Source organism: Myxine glutinosa, chromosome 2 (assembly GCF_964187855.1).
Source record: "Myxine glutinosa chromosome 2, kmMyxGlut1.1, whole genome shotgun sequence".
NCBI lineage: Eukaryota > Metazoa > Chordata > Myxini > Myxiniformes > Myxinidae > Myxine > Myxine glutinosa.
The window spans coordinates 42,532,526-42,539,869 of NC_136262.1; positions in this window are offsets into that span (position 1 = coordinate 42,532,526).

Consider the following 7,344-nt stretch of genomic DNA (forward strand, 5'->3'; position numbering starts at 1 on the left):
GATTATATATACATAACAACCTCTCATGATGAATATAACCGATACCACTCTTGGTTACCTGGACTAGTTATATAGTATATGTGAGATACCGTACATGTGTGGTCATGTGATGTGTGATTATATATACATTACAACCTCTGTTGATGAATATAACCGATACCTCTCTTGGTTACCTGGACTAGTTATATAGTATGTGTGAGATACCGAACGTGTGTGGTCATGTGATGTGTGATTATATATACATAACAACCTCTGTTGATGAATATAACCGATACCTCTCTTGGTTACCTGGACTAGTTATATAGTATATGTGAGATACCGTACATGTGTAGTCTTGTGATGTGTGATTATATATGCATAACAACCTCTGCTGATGAATATAACCTACACCTCTCTTGGTTACCTGGACTAGTTATATAGTATATGTGAGATACCGTACGTGTGTGGTCATGTAATGTGTGATTATATACAACACAACATCTGCTGATGAATATAACCCCCACCTCTCTTGGTTACCTGGACTAGTTATATAGTATATTTGAGATCCCGTACATGTGTGGTCATGTGATGTGTGATTATATATACATAACAACTCTGCTGATGAATATAACGGATACCTCTCTTGCTTACCTGGACTAGTTATGTAGTTTATGTGAGATACGGTACATGTGTGGTCATGTGATGTGATTATATATACATAACAACCTCTGATGATGAATATAACGGATACCTCTCTTGCTTACCTGGACTAGTTATGTAGTTTATGTGAGATACTGTACATGTGTGGTCATGTGATGTGATTATATACACATAACAACCTCTGCTGATGAATATAACCTACACCTCTCTTGGTTACCTGGACTAGTTATATCGTATATGTGAGATACCGTACATGTGTGGTCATGTGACGTGTGATTATATATACATAACAACCTCTGTTGATGAATATAACCGATACCTCTCTTGGTTACCTGGACTAGTTATAGAGTATATGTGAGATACCGTACATGTGTGGTCATGTGATGTGTGATTATTTATACATAACAACCTCTGCTGATAAATATAACCGATACCTCTCTTGGTTACCTGGACTAGTTATATAGTTTATGTGAGATACCGTACATGTGTGGTCATGTGATGTGATTATATATACATAACAAACTCTGTTGATGAATATAACCTATACCTCTCTTGGTAACCTGGACTAGTTATAAAGCACATGTGAGATACCGTACATGTGTGGTCATGTGATGTGTGATTATATACATAACAACCTCTGTTGATGAATATAACCTCAACCTCTCTTGGTTACCTGGACTAGTTTTATTGTATTTGTGAAATACCGAACATGTGTGGTCATGTGATGTGTGATTATATACACATAACAACCTCTGATGATGAATATAACCGATACCTCTCTTGGTTACCTGGACTAGTTGTTTACTTTATGTGAGATACCGTACATGTGTGGTCATGTGATGTGATTATATATACATAACAACCTCTGATGATGAATATAACCGATACCTCTCTTGGTTACCTGGACTAGTTATATAGTTTATGTGAGATACCGTACATGTATGGTCATGTGATGTGATTATATATGCATAACAACCTCTGTTGATGAATATAACCGATACCTCTCTTGGATACCTGGACAAGTTATATTGTATATGTGAGATACCGTACCTGTGTGGTCATGTGATGTGATAATATATGCATAATAACCTCTGTTGATGAATATAACCTACACCTCTCTTGGTTACCTGGACTAGTTATATAGTATATGTGAGATACCGTACATGTGTGGTCATGTGATGTGTGATTATATATACATAACAACCTCTGCTGATGAATATAACCTACACCTCTCTTGGTTACCTGGACTAGTTATATAGTACATGTGAGATACCGTACATGTGTGGTCATGTGATGTGTGATTATATATACATAACAACCTCTGATGATGAATATAACCGATACCACTCTTGGTTACCTGGACTAGTTATATAGTATATGTGAGATACCGTACATGTGTGGTCATGTGATGTGTGATTATATATACATAACAACTCTGCTGATGAATATAACGGATACCTCTCTTGCTTACCTGGACTAGTTATGTAGTTTATGTGAGATACCGTACATGTGTGGTCATGTGATGTGATTATATATACATAACAACCTCTGATGATGAATATAACGGATACCTCTCTTGCTTACCTGGACTAGTTATGTAGTTTATGTGAGATACCGTACATGTGTGGTCATGTGATGTGATTATATACACATAACAACCTCTGCTGATGAATATAACCTACACCTCTCTTGGTTACCTGGACTAGTTATATCGTATATGTGAGATACCGTACATGTGTGGTCATGTGATGTGTGATTATATATACATAACAACCTCTGATGATGAATATAACCGATACCTCTTTTGGTTACCTGGACTAGTTATATAGTATATGTGAGATACCGTACATGTATGGTCATGTGATGTGTGATTATATATACAGAACAACCTCTGTTGATGAATATAACCGATACCCCTCTTTGTTACCTGGACTAGTTATATAGTATTTGTGAGATACCGTACATGTGTGGTCATGTGATGTGTGATTATATATACATAACAACCTCTGATGATGAATATAACCGATACCACTCTTGGTTACCTGGACTAGTTATATAGTATATGTGAGATACCGTACATGTGTGGTCATGTGATGTGTCATTATATATACATAACAACCTCTGATGATGAATATAACCTATACCTCTCTTGGTTACCTGGACTAGTTATATAGTATATGTGAGATACCGTACATGTGTGGTCTTATGATGTGTGATTATATATACATAACAACCTCTGCTGATGAATATAACCGATAACTCTCTTGGTTACCTGGACTAGTTATATAGTTTATGTGAGATACCGTACATGTGTGGTCTTGTGATGTGTGATTATATATACATAACAACCTCTGCTGATGAATATAACCGATACCTCTCTTGGTTACCTGGACTAGTTATATAGTTTATGTGAGATACCGTACATGTGTGGTCATGTGATGTGATTATCTATACATAACAACCTCTGATGATGAATGTAACCTATACCTCTCTTGGTTACCTGGACTAGTTATATAGTATATGTGAGATACCGTACATGTGTGGTCTTGTGATGTGTGCTTATATATACATAACAACCTCTGCTGATGAATATAACCTACACCTCTCTTGGTTACCTGGACTAGTTATATAGTTTATGTGAGATACCGAACATGTATGGTCATGTGATGTGATTATATATGCATAACAACCTCTGTTGATGAATATAACCGATACCTCTCTTGGATACCTGGACAAGTTATATAGTATATGTGAGATACCGTACCTGTGTGGTCATGTGATGTGATAATATATGCATAATAACCTCTGTTGATGAATATAACCGATACCTCTCTTGGTTACCTGTACTAATTATAGAGTATATGTGAGATACCGTACATGTGTGGTCATGTGATGTGTGATTATATATACATAACAACTCTGCTGATGAATATAACGGATACCTCTCTTGCTTACCTGGACTAGTTATGTAGTTTATGTGAGATACGGTACATGTGTGGTCATGTGATGTGTGATTTTATATACATAACAACCTCTGTTGATGAATACAATCTATACCTCTCTTGGTTACCTGGACTAGTTATGTAGTTTATGTGAGATACCGTACATGTGTGGTCATGTGATGTGATTATATACACATAACAACCTCTGCTGATGAATATAACCTACACCTCTCTTGGTTACCTGGACTAGTTATATCGTATATGTGAGATACCGTACATGTGTGGTCATGTGATGTGTGATTATATACAAAACAACCTCTGTTGATGAATATAACCTACACCTCTCTTGGTTACCTGGACTAGTTATATCGTATATGTGAGATACCGTACATGTGTGGTCATGTGATGTGTGATTATATATACATAACAACCTCTGATGATGAATACAACCGATACCTCTCTTGGGTACCTGGACTAGTTGTGTAGTTCATGTGAGATACCGTACATGCGTGGTCTTGTGATGTAATTATATATATATATAACAACCTCTGATGATGAATATAACCGATACCTCTTTTGGTTACCTGGACTAGTTATATAGTATATGTGAGATACCGTACATGTGTAGTCTTGTGATGTGTGATTATACATGCATAACAACCTCTGCTGATGAATATAACCTACACCTCTCTTGGTTACCTGGACTAGTTATATAGTATATGTGAGATACCGTACATGTGTGGTCATGTGATGTGTGATTATATACAACACAACATCTGCTGATGAATATAACCCCCACCTCTCTTGGTTACCTGGACTAGTTATATAGTTTATGTGAGATCCCGTACATGTCTGGTCATGTGATGTGTGATTATATACACATAACAACCTCTGATGATGATTATAACCGATACCTCTCTTGGTTACCTGGACTAGTTATATAGTATATGTGAGATACTGTACATGTGTGGTCATGTGATGTGTGATTATATCCACATAACAACCTCTGATGATGAATATAACCGATACCTCTCTTGTTTACCTGGACTAGTTATATAGTATATGTGAGATACCGTACATGCGTGGTCATGTGATGTGATTATATATACATAACAACCTCTGATGATGAATATAACCGATACCTCGCTTGGTTACCTGGACTAGTTATATAGTATATGTGAGATACCATACATGTGTGGTCATGTGATGTGTGATTATATACACATAACAACCTCTGCTGATGAATATAACCGATACCTCTCATGGTTACCTGGACTAGTTATATAGTATATGTGAAATACCGTACGTGTGTGGTCATGTGATGTGTGATTATATACATAACAACCTCTGATGATGAATATAACCGATACCTCTCTTGGTTAGCTGGACTAGTTATACAGTATATGTGAGATACCGCACATGTGTGGTCATGTGATGTGATTATATATACATAACAACCTCTGCTGATAAATATAACCGATACCTCTCTTGGTAACCTGGACTAATTATATAGTATATGTGAGATACTGTACATGTGTGGTCATGTGTTGTGTGATTATATACACATAACCTCTGATGATGAATATAACCGATACCTCGCTTGGTTTGCTGGACTAGTTATACAGTATATGTGAGATACCGCACATGTGTGGTCATGTGATGTGATTATATATACATAACAACCTCTGATGATGAATATAACCGATACCTCTCTTGGTTACCTGGACTCGTTATATGGTATATGTGAGATACCGTACATGTGTGGTCATGTGATGTGTGATTATATATACATAACAACTCTGCTGATGAATATAACGGATACCTCTCTTGCTTACCTGGACTAGTTATATAGTATATGTGGGATACCGTACATGTGTGGTCATGTGATGTGATTATATATACATCACAACCTCTGATGATGAATATAACCGATAACTCTCTTGGTTACCTGGACTAGTTATATAGTATATGTGGGATACCGTACATGTGTGGTCATGTGATGTGATTATATATACATCACAACCTCTGATGATGAATATAACCGACACCTCTCTTGGTTACCTGGACTAGTTATATAGTTTATGTGAGATAACGTACATGTGTGGTCATGTGGTGTGTGATTAATGATTATATACACATAACAACCTCTGTTGATGAATATAACCTATACCTCTCTTGGTTAGCTGGACTAGTTTTATAGTATATGTGAGATGCCATACATGTGTGGTCATGTGATGTGTGATTATTTAAACATAACAACCTCTGTTGATGAATATAACCTATACCTCTCTTGGTTACCTGGACTAGTTATGTAGTTTATGTGAGATACCGTACATGTGTGGTCATGTGATGTATGATTATATATACATAACAACCTCTGATGATGAATATAACCGATACCTCTCTTGGTTACCTGGACTAGTTGTTTAGTTTATGTGAGATACCGTACATGTGTGGTCATGTGATGTGATTATATATACATAACAACCTCTGATGATGAATATAACCGATACCTCTCTTGGTTACGTGGACTAGTTATATAGTTTATGTGAGATACCGTACATGTGTGGTCATGTGATGTGATTATCTATACATAACAACCTCTGTTGATGAATATAACCGATACCTCTCTTGGTTACCTGGACTAGTTATATAGTTGATGTGAGATACCGTACATGTGTGGTCATGTGATGTGATTATATATGCATAACAACCTCTGTTGATGAATATAACCGATACCTCTCTTGGATACCTGGACAAGTTATATTGTATATGTGAGATACCGAACCTGTGTGGTCATGTGATGTGATAATATATGCATAATAACCTCTGGTGATGAATATAACCGATACCTCTCTTGGTTACCTGGACTAGTTATAGAGTATATGTGAGATACCGTACATGTGTGGTCATGTGATGTGTGATTATATATACATAACAACTCTGCTGATGAATATAACGGATACCTCTCTTGCTTACCTGGACTAGTTATGTAGTTTATGTGAGATACGGTACATGTGTGGTCATGTGATGTGTGATTTTATATACATAACAACCTCTATTGATGAATATAACCTATACCTCTCTTGGTTACCTGGACTAGTTATGTAGTTTATGTGAGATACCGTACATGTGTGGTCATGTGATGTGATTATATACACATAACAACCTCTGCTGATGAATATAACCTATACCTCTTTTGGTTACCTGGACTAGTTATATCGTATATGTGAGATACCGTACATGTATGGTCATGTGATGTGTGGTCATGTGATGTGTGATTATATATACATAACAACCTCTGTTGATGAATATAACCGATACCTCTATTGGTTACCTGGACTAGTTATATAGTATATGTGAGATACCGTACATGTGTGGTCATGTGATGTGTGATTATATATACATAACAACCTCTGTTGATGAATATAACCGATACCTCTCTTGGTTACCTGGACTAGTTATATAGTATATGTGAGATACCATACATGTATGGTCATGTGATGTGTGATTATATATACATAACAACCTCTGTTGATGAATATAACCGATACCTCTCTTGGTTACCTGGACTAGTTATATAGTATATGTGAGATACCATACATGTATGGTCATGTGATGTGTGATTATATATACATAACAACCTCTGATGATGAATATAACCGATACCTCTCTTGGTTACCTGGACTAGTTATATCGTATATGTGAGATACCGTACCTGTGTGGTCATGTGATGTGTGATTATATATACATAACAACCTCT